This window comes from Parasteatoda tepidariorum, chromosome 1, assembly GCF_982258835.1.
Source record: "Parasteatoda tepidariorum strain Cologne lab strain chromosome 1, Ptep-v5.0, whole genome shotgun sequence".
NCBI classification, from domain to species: Eukaryota; Metazoa; Arthropoda; class Arachnida; order Araneae; family Theridiidae; genus Parasteatoda; species Parasteatoda tepidariorum.
The window spans coordinates 74,132,268-74,150,278 of NC_141755.1; the positions used below are offsets into that span (position 1 = coordinate 74,132,268).

Here is an 18,011-nt window from a genome sequence, read left to right on the forward strand (position 1 = left end):
TATTAATTAGCATCAAGTCCCGTGACTAAAATAGCCTTTTTTTGCCAGTACAATTATGCTATGTAACAATTAAAAAAAATGAATTTTATAATTTAATAGGCATGGCTATTTCGAAGTTCATTCAACACGGGACAAGATATTTTTAGATAGAATACGTGGATGCAAAAAATGTACTTATAACTTTATTTGGAAAACATTTAAATGATTCAAAAACCAATCGATGCATATAAAAATAACATTTTCTTGTTATGTTAAATGTGCATGAAATTTCAAATTTTTACTATCGAATAATTTTTACGTTATGAGAGTAAGAAGCGTAGAAATTTTTTGACAGCTACTTTTCGTTATTATAGAAGTAATTTTTAAACTTACAATGCGTGATAAATTGCACCATACAGTACAAAATACATCGACAACAGAAAAAAAATGCGATTTAAATTCACATTAAAATGAATCTGCACATTATGATATCAATAGTGATTTTAGATTCTTAGAAACACACTTGAAAAAAATGAATTGAGAAAAAAAATTTAAGTATAAAATTCGTTTTAATTAAAATATTTTGAATTCATTTGTTTGAGCCCCCCTGTCGGGGGAGACTTAACCCCTTGTCAGGCAAAGTCTGGCGCCATTCTTGGACACCCGATGACATTTATATGTTTATTTATCCACAATAAACTAAATTCGTATGCACCGTAACATGTCAATGACTGAAAAATGTATGTTTGAATAGTATTTAGAGATTTTGATAAACATTATATAAAATAGTAAAATGGCTACTTAGTTCAATAGAAAATACTCAAGCACAAGCTTTGGTGTTCCAAAACTTTAAATTTCCCAAACTATATGTCCCGGCAAAATTTAAATTTGTCTCTACGCCACTCCAGTCGTATAAAATATTTGTCAGCGGTATAGTATTTATTATAAATATTACCACTACGGATTGAAAGCCGTTAATTTTATAATAATATAGGGGAAGAGCGAGCAAGATGGACCGCTTAAGGAAACTTGGTTCAAAAAATAGTAAACTAGAGAAATTTTATATCTTTTATATAGTAAACATATAGTGGGAATATTGCTCTTACATATCTCATACAGAAAATAAATAAATAATAAAGTTCAATAATAATAACTTAACATAAACAAAAATAGAAGATTGTCCCATCTTAGAAAGGGCTACCTGGGCAAGATGGGACACATAATTATATTTCAGAAATTACTGAAATTAATGTCAGAATAAGAGAATAATCGACAAAAAAACATCCCTAAACATCACAGTTACTGCATAAGAAGCGACCAAAACCGGAATAAGCCATAGCCACCGAGAAATAAGGCCTGCGAGATCATCAAGGTCTTTCAGTGACGTCACATTCTGTGGGGATATGTGATTAGCCGCCAATTTCAAATATTTGTCCTTCATTGAATAGCAGTGTTGTTTGTCCGTCGGATGTGTCCTTTTAAACGATTTAAAATAATCGTGTGTAGTTCCAAGATGCAAAGGGAACTACAAAAATGTGCCTAAAGTATCAGTATTTAGGTTTCCAAAAAATGAGGAAATTTAAAAAAAAAAAAAATGGATTAATTCTACCAAACGAGACAGTTATCAAATAACCGTTAATAGTCGAGTAAGTGTTATTTATCTTTCATGTTTTAATATTCGTTTTTGCAGACTTAATAATAAGCTTTTTAATTAAATATTGAAATAAATTGTATTTAAAAATTACATTGCTTTAGGTATTGCTTATTGTTGGCAAACATTAGAATATGAAACTAGCAAAACATTCGTGCTTTTGCAAAACTCTTAGACGTGGAATAAAACAAATTTAAACATCATTTGTCGTGTCTAAATGTATATATAAACAAATATAAGATGTCATTAAGAGTTAACATTAATATTATTTAAAAAAACTAGTAAAGAATCTTTAGTTTTATACTTTTAAAAGAAAGAAAAATTAATAACAATGTTGATTGGCATTTGAAGCTTATTTATTCTTAACGATAGCTTACGATCATATGAGTAAAACTTCATAAGTATTCATACTTGAAAAAAAAAACTCCGGTAGTACATTAGATTATATTAATAAAAAAAGAATTTGATTCATTATTAGTAGCCATTTTAAGTTTTGTATGTTATTATTTTAATGAATATTAATGAAACTGTTGTTCTTGATTCATATGGTATGAATCTTTCGAATACAGATGAATCGTATTTGTGTTATCTTTTGTTGTCTTTGTGCTGATACCTTAAAAATTTTTTTTTTACTATTTTAACTATTAACATTTCATACCAATTAAGGACAGTTCTGTAAACTAATATATTTTATTTACTATGTTGAATTCGTTTTAAAACTCGCACCTGAAACTGTTTCGTTCTGTATCATTTTCTCCCTCATTTTGTGAAAGGCATGTATATATATATATATTTAAAATATGTATAGATATATATAGCCCGAACATTGTAATTTTCCCCACGAAGCTAACCAATCTAAAATTCTGCCGTTACTTGCTAGTGTATATATATTAGAATATAATAGACAACTTTTTAATTAATATTCAAAGTAGTTTGTTCATATTAAAAAATCTTCTCTATTTTCTTAGAATGTTTTTTTCCCTATAATTATCCAATCAATATTTCCTCCTTGTAATATATTTTTGTACAAATCTGGCAACAAAAAAATATTATTAAATTGTTATGTTATTATTTTCTTTATTATTTTTTGAACTACCATATAATGATCTATACTAAAACTAAAAAAGAAACACTATTTTTTTTTTTAAAAAATAAATAAAATTTAAATTTAGATTTTTGCAATTTTAAGGATAAATAAATTTTGAGTTTGCTCCAGCTTATATGTACTATTCTCATTTTATTCCCATTTTTATGTTTATTTTATAAGTCTGGAAGAGTATATGTCCTTTTCTTTAAGAAAAAATAAATAAAATTTGAATTTAGATTTTTGCAATCTTAAGGATAAATGAATTTTGAGTTTGCTCCAGAGATCTAAGTTATATATATATATATATATATATATATATATATATATATATATTTATATACTATTCTCATTTTATCCCAAATTTAATGCTTATTTTATAAGTCTGGAAGAGTATATGTAAAATAAAAACTTCATAAATGTGCCAATAAAACTATTATTTCTTTATTTGTCTCTTATTTGTTTTGCCATGATATAACATATTTTTATTTGTCTCGTAACCGTTTCATTATTAAAATGTATTATTTCTTATTTTCAAATATATGATTAAATCTAATGTTTAATTACATATTAGAAAATAATAAATTATACACTTAAATAAGGTTTATTCTTTTGATATTAAAAATAGTTATAAGGAATCAAGATTTAAAAATTAAAAGTGAAAAATTTCTTATTAAATTTGCTTTCTTCATTTCTATTCATTCATTTCTATTGAAAAGCATCAAGAAGTCCTACAGGTTCATTTTATTGAGTTATAACTTTAAAAATAACTGAAAAAGCTAAAAATTCACCACTTGAAAAAAAATTTAAGTGCTATTAAATTAGCTGAGGCAAAAATATATTACGTGGCTCAAAAGTTTGAATTATTTATTATAGTTTTCTCTTAATACAAACCTGAATACCGCGTTATCTTATGCTTCGCTAACCCGTCAGAGGATGACGTCACAAATCTACTGAGAGGCCTTCACTCTCGGTGGCTATGAATAAGCGCTGCCAAGCTTAATGAGCCCATTCTAAGCAATCTGAATATTGTCTGTCAATTAATTAATTATAAATTACTTTTATAAATTTTTTTTAAATAATGTGTTAAGTAATATTTGCTAGTTCATATTTCTTTTTGATAATATTACTTTATTTTTTATGCTTTTTGCCAAATCCGGAGAGTTTAATTTTCATATTACACTTTTAGTCTACTTTGGCCGTCCCATCTTGCCCGGATAGTACATTTTTTAAAAAAGATATCCGCAAATTTGTTTAAATAAATAAATTTCAATTTACGCTACTCATTATGTTTGTACAGTAATAACACTACATGGCCGCAAATTTGAAAAATTTGTTGCAATGTATTAAACAAATAATATCAGCATCCAAATCAGGAAAAATATTTGACCACGATATAAGAAAAACAAAACAATGCTTGCACTTCGGCAACACCTTGTGAACTGACGGAAAAACTTGTGCATATTGAGAACAACAATATTTTCTTTCCGAAAACGCACTTTAGATGTTGCTATCGTAATGCGCATGGAAAAAAATGCGATGTCCCGTCTTGGCTGGTGGTCCTATCTTGCCCTACCTTCCCCTATATAATAACTAGGAGGATCCGTTATGGTGCGGAATCAAGAGTTTTTAGCAATTCACCTAGGTAATGCGAGCACTAAAAGTATTGTGCTCGTTAAAGTTCAAAAAATTCGTTTCTCTCATTCCATCACCTAATTTGTTTGATCGTTTGCTTGTAGATTTATAAATAAATGATATATAATGTTAATTCTAATAATGTTTCAAACCGCTTGGTTTTTTGTATTATCTTTTTAAAAGTGAATGATGGTTTATTCTATCAAGTAATGCGTTGATTGTTTGACTGTAGTAACTTGTTTGTTTAGTTAGAGAAAAATAAATAAATAATATTATGTTAATATAAGCGTACTATGAAGGTGGTGGTTAGTCCAATGTAGAATTAAGCATATTATGGCCGTTATAGATTTTTAATTTGAATATGAAACAGTGATATTTTCCCCAGAAAAATAAATAAAATCGTTTAGGAAAAATTGATTTATTATGTAAATCTTATTTTAATGAACAATGCCTCATTCTAAAATTATAAAATAAAGAAAGAAATTCCCTTAAAGGGATCAAGAGAATTATTCTTGTTCTCTCATCAAGAAAAAAAATCGTTAATCAAAGCTTGGGCTGAGGCCCTAATGAAAGAAGGTAGTGAATACATAAATTTAATTAATACAATTATACTTAAAATCCACTCAAGTCCTTTTATTGTAATTAATAAAGATGTATTAATAAAAATAACCACGTGACGAAAGGAGCCAATCATCACGCGCCTAAGTTCCAGCCTGACTCAAAGTTGTCTTCTCCCGGTAATGCTTGCCTAAAAGTAGATTAAGAAACTCAAAGGTCAAAAATCATGTTTTCAATCATCTTATCCTTGCTTTCGTATGCCTGTTAAAGGCCTGTTTACACGGTCCAATTTCTTGAATCCGAGAAATTGGACGGATTTCTCTGTCCAAGAAATTGGATGATTCGTTGACACTATCCAAGTTCTTGAATGTCGCTGATTCGTTGAAAGAAAAACTTGCGCATGCGCATTGTTCATATTCAACATTATAAAATAATACTTACATAAGTTTAAAATTACTAAATAAATTCAAATAAAATCATAATAACACAAATAAACCGCAAAAGATCAATTTATTTGGACTAAAATATATGAAAACAGACAAGAAGATGACATAATTTGCTGCCTGATAGTTGACGTCACAAAACCTAAGACGCTGATTGGTTAAGGGAGAAAAAACTTGGATGGAAAGTAGAACATGCTCTACTATCGTCCAAGAAGTTGGACCAAGTTCTTGGATGTTTGTTTACACGATCAAAGCTCAAAGCAAAACAAGTTTCCATCAATATCAATCAATCTCTGTCCAAGAAATTGGATCGTCTAAACAGGCCTTAAGGCAGAGGGGTGCGATTGCTCTTGTTTTCCAGTGGCGCCATCTATAGCAAAGAATTCGACTTCTGCCACACCCATTACGTCGCGCCCGTTTATAGAGCGGACCCATTCATACATCCATTCATTCTTCCACAGATCGTAATTTTGACCTAAATCAGAGAACGAACAATCTCCAATTCTGTACCCCCAGAGGTTTTGATTTGTTATGGGAACGTGGAGGACTTTTGCGACTCGACAGATTTAACGTGCACCAGTCACCATTTTGCTACACGGGGAGTCTTCGGCATGGCGGGGTTCGAACCCACGAACTCTCGGACATAGGCCCAACGCCCTACCGACCAGGCTATCCTGGTTCAATCATTTTATGAAGCACCCGAATTCAGGCCTCGGATAAATAGAGAATAGGGACAGGATGCTATACTCTTTGTAAATCAAATAGACGTCTCGAGGTTCAAGATTTTTCCAGTCTCCGTATTTTGCCCCTCTCTTTTTCCTTATGGCAGTACATTTCTATTAAAAGTTGGAATGAACCGGCGGAGCGGGGGGAGGAATGCGAGGTGAACCGAGTTTGAATCCCAGCGATGGCTGATCGATACGAATTCCGTGGATTTCGCGGTTCTCCTTTCCATGTAACGCAAATGGGGGTTAGTTCCATCAAAATATCGTCGTTGAAGCCAAATTCTGCCCAATACTTAATCCAGGAATTTCCCAGTTTTCTGGATTGGGTTAAAAATTACAAGGCTACGGAGTTGAGCATTGTTGGTCGTAAACTCAAATTTGGGTCGGTTGTTCTACTACGGTTGTAAAATAAAATATGTTCTTGCATCCAAAACTCAATGATTTTTACCTTGAAACTTTTGCGTTTCGAATTGCACAAGGAGATTTAATATCAAACTTGAAGTCATGCACACCTCGTAAACTTCGTGGCACACCAGGGTGCCGCAACTCAAAACTTTGGGGGTCCTAGATCTCCTCTCGAATTTAAATTCAGGGCTGAATATAATACGGAAAAGATAGGGAAAAAGAACTGGTTACAGAAGCATTTAATTTATGTTTTCTCAAGAAAAAAAAATAAGCTCTTCAATTCTAAATAAAAATAAAAAACATCACTGTCTACCTTAAAGCGGGTTTAAAAAAGAAAAAAAAAAGAAAGAAAACAGTTTTACATAGTATATGGCATATCGGTTAATAAAATCTCGGTATTTAGTCGAGTAAAATTAGACTTTTTCTTTGAAAAAATTAATATCCAAGATGCTTTTAGAAAGCTTTTGTGATGTCCTCACAAATAATACTTGAAACTTCCCTTTCTCTCCCCCATTTTTTGATTAAAACGGGGGTGATTTGAAGGGTAGAATTGAATTTTTTCTAGGTAGGCAAGTAAGGCAATGCTTCTGTTTACATTTTTGCGCTGACTCGAATGATACCAATCACGAAGCAATCGGACAAATAGTTTAGAAGTTATAAGGGCATTATGTTCAAAAACTGCAGACTTGCTCCAATTTACTTATCTGATGTATTTATCTAAATAAATAAGATGTCATTTCCGATGTATTTTTTATTTATTTACGCTGAATGGAATGAAACTGTGCACGAGTCAACTCGCTGTCCTACGAGTCACGAACATTTTCATGTATGAAAAGTACTCTATTTAACGTGACTCATGCGCATTTTTTATTTTGCTACCTGGGGGCTATCTGAGCATATGAGGAGCATGACCGATGAAAATTTTTACACTGAAATGAATGAGATAAAATTCGAGTTGATGGGGTAGATAATTTTGAAGTTATAAGGATTTCATGTTAAATACACTTCAAAAATAGTATTTTATACAAAAATAATATAAATAATTTCAACTTTTGAGATATCAACCTTTTGAACGAGAAAACCTTTTCTCATTCGTTTGAACAAGAAAAAATTCGTCAGGAACAATACCTCACCTGCCTGGTTAAGTGATAAACAATTCTAACCCAAATCACCCTCATTTCCTCCCTAAAAAGGTGAAGCGTAAAGGAGTTTTCGGTGTAAAGTTTCCTATATGGTTTAATGTTCAGTTAATGTAATGCTAAGGTTCCGATGGTAAAATGGTATGGTTCTTGGGTTCTAAATTTTCCGAAGAAACACTTTTTCCCCCCCCCCTTATAACTACAAAACTGAATCATGGATAATTTTTCCGAAAATAAGACTATATAGAAATTACTTTCTTACCAGTTTTTGTTTTTTCTCGTCCTCATGGCTTTTTAGCCCTGCTTTAGTTCTTTTCTCTTTGCATTGATGTAAAAAATGCCTTTTTGAAAAAAAGTGGAAAGATGCTTATTTTTATATTAAGTGGATAATTTGCAGCGTTTGTTATCACTTTAGTTTTTAAAAATTTGCAATCACATAAATTCAGAGTATACAGTTCGAAATTAAACATTTAACTTTGCCAGTCTTTCTTGGTTTGAATGAATGGAGTTGGTCCCAAAATGAGAGACTTTGCCCTTATGAATGGTAAATAAATTTTATGAATCTAGTTAAAACTGATATTTGTGAACAAAAAAAATAAAAAAAATAATGAAATTAAAAAGCATATTTTTTTATTTTATTTGTAAAATTAAAATGGCCACCAATCGAATACACAGGGGAAAATTTTTTTCTTTTCTGTTGCATAGTTGCATGCTATTTTTTAACAGATTTTATATACTTCTGCATTGCAGATTTCAAATCTGCAATCGGTTTCTTTCTCCAAACTAGTTTTTTTTATGACATTCTTAGTCTATTTTTTGTCGAAATGTGCAAGTTCAAAAACGTTATATAAAACAGGGGGTCGCATATATGTTTCAACAAACTCCTACGGGAGTTAGGGGACATCATCAAGATTAAAACCGCAAAGGAATCCATACCCGGAGATATCGTCATACACCGCTTGAGGCGCTTTCCTATGATGAAACTGTTTCTTCGTGTTAGCAAGCAATGTTAATCCTGATTATGTGTCCTAATTCCTTTAGAAATTTGTCGCAGTGTTTACGCGACCCTCTGTTATATTAACTGCTTTTAAATTTGTAAATTTTGACAAAAAATAGACTAAAAATGTGATTTTGAAAAAAAATTATTGCTTTAGAAGCAAAGCTAATTTCAGATTTAAAATTCTCACACTCGAATTAGGCAAGATCAAATATTTTTATGAGATAAAAAAATTTGTTCCTCAGTGATATTCATCTCTATTATCAAATATTATATCATCTTAACAAGTATTTCAGAAATTCAAAAAAAATTAACCCGTTGAGATGTTTATTTTTCGAAATGGTGTGATGAAATGATTTTTATTTTTCGTTAGAAATTAAAAAGGAATTTAACCCGTTGAGATTTCTATTTTTTCGAAATGATGTGATAGTAATTAGTTTGAGCGACATTAAAAAGAAGCTATCAGTCATTTAGGGTTTAAAGTTCACCCACACATTGCATTACACTGAACTCAAAGTTGAATGAAAAAGAACGTATCATCATCAGGAGCAATAACTTCTGGAACTTATTCTTCGAAACCAAATTAAATTTGGAAAGGTGACCTCTAACTTTTACCTTGAGAATAAAACGGAAAATTGCCTTAAAATTTTCCAAGTTTAATATCAGATTCTACTTACGCATTGCATATGCATTATTTTTAAGTAGTTTAACCACTTGAAAAGAAAAGAATATAGGCCTAAAAAAGTATACAATAATTATTTTTATTATGCTTAAAGATATACGACTGAATATTTTTGTTTTATTATTCATGCGAAAGACATGCCTTATTTTCAGGTTATTAAATTTTATAAAATAAGTTTTTCTCTTCTTCTTATATTTACTATTTTCTCATAAAACTAAGCTGAAAGTGATCAAATTTATTCGCAATATATTTCATTTTCCTATTTCTTAAATGCCGCTCTTTAATTGGGTAAAAAATAAACTTGATAAATTTTTTGAAATCATGTGCAAGTTGAAATATTAACTATTATAAAAAATAACTGTTAGTAATAAGTGAAAGTTAATTATTATAAGTAAATTAAAATTATTTCTAAATTTTTTTTATTTTTTTATTTTTATTTCATGACACTATGGGATACAAAAAGAAAAATACATATTCTTAAAAATAAGAAAAATTTTGATTACATTTTCAAGGAGGGGACCAAGCGTTTATATTTATTTTATTTATATTATTTATTTTTTGATATAAGAAATAAAAAGTAATTAATAGGTGTGTATTTAATCAATTTTGAGTAGTGGCTATTTTGTTTTTAAGACACGCGTTGTTTATATGTTTTCATAACATTGTAAGTAAACACGTATAATAAATGGAAGAACTGGCAGAAGAGTGTTTCATTTCTGCCTTTTTGGAGAGAGAAACATTCCTTGACTAAGCACTAATTAATTGCAGTTACGAAAAATATAATTATTTCACTAATAAAATATTTATTATAACTGTTAATAAATACAGCTTATTATGTATAGTTTACTGTAGCAATAAAAAAAAGTAGTGATGAAATACTGATCTGATTGATAAAGTATTTTAATAATAAAAACAATTTTCGTAATGCGGCTAAAAGCGCCTTTATGAAAAAAGTGGTTGCATATGTATGAGTAGTGGATATCTTATATCAAATTATTTAGGATATCTTATATCACTTATCTTATATCAAATTAAGTGGATATCTTATCCATTAAGCTACCTCTTTGACTCAAAAATATATCAATAATTATTTTTTAATTTAGTATTATGAACTATTTTGGTAGAATTGTCATGCTAGTCATAGATGAAGGCTAACAATGAAGTAATTGAATCATCAGTTCATATTCTTTTGAAAAGGGACATGTGCTATAAAGGGAATATTTACGCTTAACACGTTTCCGAAAATGCTATGGCTATTCCAACGGCTATGGCGACATGTAAACAAATGACGGCAATAGCCGCTCTCAGAGTGTCTATTGTCTCAAAATAATAATAATAACTCTTCGGGCCGCGATGGCTCAGGGGATAGAGCGTTTGCCTTCCAGTGAGGCGAACCGGGTTCGAATCCCAATCGATATGAATTCCGCATCCGGCTTGCACCGACCACAGTGCTGACATGAAATATCCTCAGTGGTAGACGGATCATGGGTTAGATTCCCCTTGCCGTCAGGCTAACTGTGGGAGATTTTCGTGGTTTTCCTCACCATGTAACGCAAATGCGGGTAAGCCCCATCAAAAAAAGTCATCCACGAAGGAAAATTTCTCCCATTACTTCTCCAGGAGTTCCCTTGTCTTCTGGATTGGGTTCAAAATTGCAAGGCTACGGAGTTGAACATTAGCAGTCGTAAACCCATAAAATTGGGTCGGCTGTTCAACGACGGTTATAAAATGAAATAAAATAATAACTCTTTTAGTGGTTCTGTTGTTAATTACTATTTATATTTAAAAACTAATTCTGATTTCTCAATAAAATTAGCTCAGAGAAATCCTTGAAAAACTTGAATTTGAAATAAAGGTCACGAAATTGTTCCTGACCAGTAGACACCCTAATGTAGATAAGTCATATCAGAATTTATGCGGAAGCGAAATATAAGCCTATTGCATTTGCCCAATCCATATTTCTGCTACTACTTTTTATCTCCCCCCCCCATTTTGTAGCCACCTTGTTTAACGATCTAGCTACTAGTATCTGATACAAGATTGGCACAATTTTAAAGAAAAAAATGATTAATACAAATATTCCATAAATACCTCTACAAATAATTTCCTAGTTTTGTTTTGTTTCACACCCCATTTCCTAATAGATATAATTCTAACTCGAATATTTTTCTTCAGCAGGAAAAAAAAAAAAAAAAAACTCCTTGACTTGTTAAATTACGGAGAATTATATGAGCACAATTCCCTTATCAGGAATGCTTACTACCTTAAAATTGTGGAAACTAAGTTCAATCGAACATATTTTAATGAATAACGCAAAATAAAAATTGTTCCTAAATTTTAATTAATTACTGAATTCAATCAATTTTTATAAGTTAATTTGAAAATAATTTTGATTTTATTTGAAAAAAGTTTTTGAAAAAAATGTTTTCAAAATACCAAAATGCAAATAAACAAATTATACAGGATTACTAAACTAATACGAATTTGACATGACGGGTTGCACTTACGGTACAGCGTCCTCTAAAGATAATTTTAAATTTATTAATGCGAAATGTTACAAATAAAAGTTTAATTTGCGTAGAAAATGAATTAAATTTACACGATAAAATTTAACAATGGAAATTATGGACAAAAAGAATTTTTTTTTTTTTTTTTTTGGAATGAACATCGCAACCCGCAGCTCTTTGAACATAGGGAGCCATCTGTCGATGATAAAAATTCAAAAGAAAAGGGGAAAAAAAGGGAGAGGTAAAAATATTTTTTCACACTCAGTTTTATTTAAAAATCGTTTGATGAAAAATAAAAAAAAATGCTATTCGAAATTTGAAGTGGTTTGTGTTCCTGCTTGTCTTATACACTTTTGATTATTCTATTCATATAATCGCACAAACACCTGTCTGTTTTTACGACGATTATGATTCGATAACAGACGTATTGAGATAAAAAGAATAATTCTCTACAGATTGAAAAAAAAAGGGGTAATGGATTTAATAACAAAAAATAATAAAAAATAATTTAATAATAAAAGTATTATGATCTCCAGTTGAAATAATTTATTCCATATTGACGTCTTCACATTTATCGATGCAGATATGCATTTAAATATTTTCGAATATTTAATGTACGGGCAAATATTGTGCCTTTACCCTTTGGCGCAGAACCAGTGTAAAATACGAAATCTGAAAGGAAAAAAAAATCCGTTTAAATTTTTTTATTTTTTATTCAAGAATCTATCAGAAACCGATTTTGTAAATCCAAGAAATTTCAATGATGAATTAATGTTTCTTTTAAATGCATATAAATAACTAATTTTCTTTCTAAAATGTATTTAACCAATTCAGCATTCGGTAAGTGTTCCCTCTTTCAAAGAAACGTCTTCGGTCAAGCTTATGCGAAGCGAGAATCTCGTGTTGTAACTAAAGCGCTTCTACTCTAGAATATGTGAACGGACATACTTAAATGTTTTATTGGTTAAATACTGAGGAATCCTAAGAAAAGAAATATATTCTTTATTACTTTTTAAACATTCTATGCAAAGTTAATAGATTTTCGAAAAATATTTTGAAACTTATTCTTTTTCATGGTATTAGTCTTATTCTTGTTTATCCTTTAACGTAGAATTTGTATTAAACATGTTTTTCATACTTTTTTCGTTATTTTGTATTTATTTTGGTCAAAATAAGTTTAAAATATTACATTTAGTACTTCAATAATTTATGGTTATGAAATACAGCATGAAATAGCTACAGCTACAGTAATTTTTCAAATTTGCACCTATTTTTAATTATTTAGTATTCATTATTGAAATTTTTTTAATTTTCAAAATCAATTTTTGATTATGAATGGAAAAAAAATTAAATCTACTTTTCTTGGATTTTGGTTTAAGTACAAATATAGTTCCGATAATTTAAAAGAAACGGAATACAATTCACAACTTAAACTATTGCAACTTCAAAAATCTGTTAGTAAGAGGATTCTGCAAATCAGCAAAAGAAAAATAAATCACCTATTAATTTTTTTTATTTTATTTGAGAAACATCAGAAAATTATTTTTTTCTTTCTTATAACTAAACTTTTCATTCTAACTCGTAATTAGTCATTATAAATAGATTCAAATTATTATCTCGTTTTAATAGCGCTGGAAGGTTGATATTTTACTTGATGCCAGAATGCTAGAATATTCTTCAACCTGATATCGGAATATACATGAATAGCCTTCAACTTGATGTCAGAATACAAGAATATTCTTCAACTTGATGTCAGAATACAAGAATATCATTAAACTTCTTGTCAGATACAAGAATGGCCTTTAGCTTGATGTCAGAAAACAAGAATATTATTGCTATCTTGCTTCGTTCAATAAATTGTGTTTACGAAAACTTCAAAATGTAAACAAGAGGGGAAAAAAGCAATTTTCGCACAGTGGTAACGGTTAAATTGTAAAGATAATATTTTGATGTCTACTTTATTTTTATCTCATAAATTAATTATTCCACAGTGAAAAACTGGGAGGTAAATAAATTATTCATCAAAACAATAATAAACAGAAATTAAAGCGTTGCCAATAGCAAGTTTTTATATTACCGAAAACTATTAAAATCTGTGAAAAATTAAGAATACTTTTTTGTGTGTGCGTGTTTGTGTGCCGGACCAAAATAGTAACCAAAGTAAAATCTCGTTGACGGTTAACTTACGAAAATAATAGGAAGGAAAAAATGAATAATTAAAACAAACTATTTTTACAACGAATGAATTAAGTTACATTATTAAAATAATTGTTGAGTGAAAATAAAATCAATTAATCTAGCATCTTTTTTTCTTTTTTGGTAGGTTAATTGTCATACATTTATTCATTCATTTATTTATTCATACCTTTTCCTTAAATACATTTTATAAATCATTTTTCCTCATTTTTGAGGAAAGCATAAGAAGTGGATAACATTGTTCTGTGACACTAAGCAAGAACTTGATTTACTGGACTTATTTATGTGTCTCAGAAAAGAGACTAAATATTCATTAGAAAAAAGAAGAGGTACATTTTGATAAAAAAAGATAAAAGTATGATGAGAAAACTGTTTTGATTTTCGAATGCCATTTACGTAATTTTAATTTTTAAACGCCTCAAAAATGATAATAATTCATAAGTGACGAAAAGAACTATAACTCTTTAACGCCTTACCTCATTTTAGGTACAGGTATTTCTTTCTTGCTTTTCTTTCTCCTTTTTTTTTCATAAAACATATGGTTTTGTAACATGATTTCCTTATAAATATTTATCATGATTAAGGAAAACATTTAGATACACAAAGTGTTCTCAGAGTTGCAAGTTACGCTCAAAATGTACAAAATGGTAATAAAACTACTTATTTTATTTCCTTTTAAGAAGAAAAAAAAGCATGTCGTGCACTACCGAAACATGTTAGAATGTTTAAGAATTTATATGATAGTACGGACGCCTGTGACTTAAAAAACTGCTTACTTAAATTTGATTCTTTTAAAACATTTCTATTTATAAAAAGATAATCCTTGATTTTAATTATTTTTAATACAGAGTTCACGCCTCTTTTTACAAAAAAAATTTTAATATGATTCGACGTTATAAAATGTTTTGTTTGAAAAAAGGAAAACAACGCTTTGAAGTGGTAGATAACAGAAGATAATATTGACTTAATGAAAGATATAATCATTTTATAAATAAGAGAGATCAATACAACATAAAAATTCAGACACAAATCCAAGCTGATTTATTGCTAGTCTTCTATTCTTCGGAATAATTAGTCCCTAGCAGCAAAAGAAATTGGGTCCTCATTGTACCAATACTTACAAATCTTGGCTCAATAACGGTTCAAAGGGCCGATATTCTTCCGATGTGGGCCCTACATAGAATTGTCCGATTCACCCGATATTTTACTGCCACTTTACAACCAATATTGTCCTCATATAGAATTGTAAGATTCCCCCGATATTTTACTGCCACTTTACTTGGCCTCATTCTCATATAAAATTGTAAGATTCACCCGATGTATTACTGCCATTTTACAACCAATATTGGCCTCATACAGAATTGTAAGATTCCCCAGATATTTTACTGCCACTTTACTTGGCCTCATATAGAATTGTAAGATTCACCCGATATTTTACTGCCACTTTACTTGGCCTCATATAGAATTGTCCGATTCACCCGATGTATTACTGCCATTTTACAACCAATATTGGCCTCATATAGAATTGTTCGATTCACCCGATATTTTACTACCACTTTACAACCAATATTGGCCTCATATAGAATTGTCCGATTCACCCGATATTTTACTGCCGCTTTACTTGACCTCATATAGAATTGTTCGATTCACCCGATATTTTACTACCACTTTACAACCAATATTGGCCTCATATAGAATTGTCCGGTTCACCCGATATTTTACTGCCACTTTACAACCAATATTGGCCTCATATAGAATTGTCCGGTTCACCCGATATTTTGCTGCCACTTTACAACCAATATTGGCCTCATATGGAATCGTAAGATTCACCCGATATTTTATGATCATTATTCAGCTAATATAAGCCCTATATTGACCCTATATAGGCCGATATTCACACTGCATAGGACCAATATCAAAAACTCTACACATCCCAACATTGGTTCCTTGAAGCATGTTCATATAGGACCCATATTGAGTCAATTTTGAGCCCAACTGGAGCCAAGGTATAATTGTTGATAAGGGTTTAGACAAGTTAAGTTGGGCCGCAGTGACTTTGGGGATAGGACCTCCGCTCCCAATTAGAAACCCAAGTTCACTTCCAAGCGGTTTCTGGTTGATATGAATGCTAACACAGATCTAACATGATATATCCTTAGTGATATACGGATCGCGAGTTAGAATCCCTTTAACGTCGGGCTGACCATGGGAGGTCTTCCTCTCCATGTAACAAGAATGCGGATTAGTTCCGTCAAAAAGATCTCCACGAAGGCTAGTTTGTCCCGGGATAACCTGGTTGGCAGGGCACTCGGCCCATGTCCAAGAGTTCGTGGGTTCGATTCCAGGCCGGCCGAAGACTCCCCGTGTAGTAAATGGTGACTGATGCACGTTAAATCTGTTGAGTCTCAAAGTCCTCCATGTTCCCATTCCCATAACAAATCAAAACCTCTGGGGGTACTGATCCAGGAGTTTCCTTCTCTTCTGGATTGGTTCAAAATTGCAAGGTTACGGAGTTGAACATTAGTAGTCGTAAACACAAAAATTGGGTCAGCTGTTCAACGACGGATATAAAAGCTTGACCTAGAAGTTCCCTTGTGAATTTGGTCAGAGTTCAAAATTACAAGGCTACTGAGTCAAACATTGATAAACTCAGTAAAAAAAAAAAGAAGTTTAAGCTTATTTAAAAAATGAATAGGTCAACGTTATTAGACAAAGAAGTTGCTATGTTAATTAAGTTACTTTTGAATAAATTAAATGTTAAGTGTATGAAAGAAGATGATGACGACAAATCTTTCTATCCCCTCCACTAAAAACCCTTCCCCATTAAGAGATTAAATAATTAACAGTAATTTAAGCCAAATTAATTCAATCCCAAAAATATTGGAGTCATTATACCTAAAGGTTTTCACTAATATACCAAAAGCACAAAGATTTAAAGCAAATGAAGATTTGAGTGAAACTTCAAGCAGTAATGCGTTGAAAGGGGTAGGGTAGGCAAAGGCGCCACAGCCTTATGCATCCAGCTAAAAGAGTAGCCATGAATAACTAAAGACATTAAAATTTTAAATATATTACTATTATTTTCATTAATTACGAAATTAAATTTTCTAACTGATAAATATTAGAATTGTTCTTTGGAAACATTTTATGAAAAAAATGCTGATTTTATTCATCCAAATTTAAAGGTTATAAATTTACATTTGTTTTTTGAGATTAATGTCAAAAAATAAATAATATGCATTCATAATAATAATAAGCTTTTTATGCATTCATGGAACTTGTCATTCGATGAGGTGTTAATAACCTCCATAACGTATTCATTTACGAGTATGCTGTTATAAATCCCAGAGACTGTTTACTCGCCCAAATGTGCTAATGAAGCTGTTTTTCTCTGACAGCTGTAAAAAGAGTTCTTGATGAGCCTAGATCGTAAAATTTTGCTTATGAATGATGCTTATCACAAGGTCATACTAGCTCAGGTACTATAGTTGCTATTCGGGAACTGTTTCTGTGATGAAAAGTTGAACCATCAAAATTTTAAATTCGTCTTCGAGAGTCGTTAAGTTTGTGAAAATTGTATTAGGCTTTGTTAACGGAGTGATTTTCTTTAAAAAAAACAATAAAAATGACTGGTTATAATGAACCAGCCACCATTATTTCTTGAAACCCGGGATACTTAGACGTTGGAGTGTGACTCCTGATAAGCATAAGTTTAGTTGTTTTCATGTTTTTATACTCGTAGTTCTTGAATAAATAAAGTGGCAAAATGTCTTTAAAAAGTTTCCCATGCGCCTAAAAAAAAAACCTAAAAAAGAGAGAGAGAGAAACTTTAGTTTTAAATAATGTGTAATTTGATTAAAATTATTTGATTTTTGAAACGAATGACTTCAAACAAAATGACGTTTAAAACGCAGAAACGCAACAGCACTTAATACATTTAATAAATTTAAAAGTCGTCTGCCTAAGGGGTCATAGAGGTCAAGGTTCCCCAACATTGAAAACCGACCGCA

The 18,011-nt window shown here is 30.6% G+C and overlaps 1 protein-coding gene across 1 annotated transcript in view; it reads left to right on the forward strand.

The window, feature by feature from the left end:
• Positions 1–1,361: 1,361 nt before the first annotated feature.
• Positions 1,362–18,011, forward strand: part of LOC107456830 (uncharacterized) — an 82,523-nt gene continuing 65,873 nt past the window's right edge. Inside the window, exon 1 of the mRNA XM_087166881.1 lies at positions 1,362–1,625. The gene's annotated coding sequence lies outside the window, so the exon portion shown is untranslated. The remainder of the gene's footprint in view (positions 1,626–18,011) is intronic.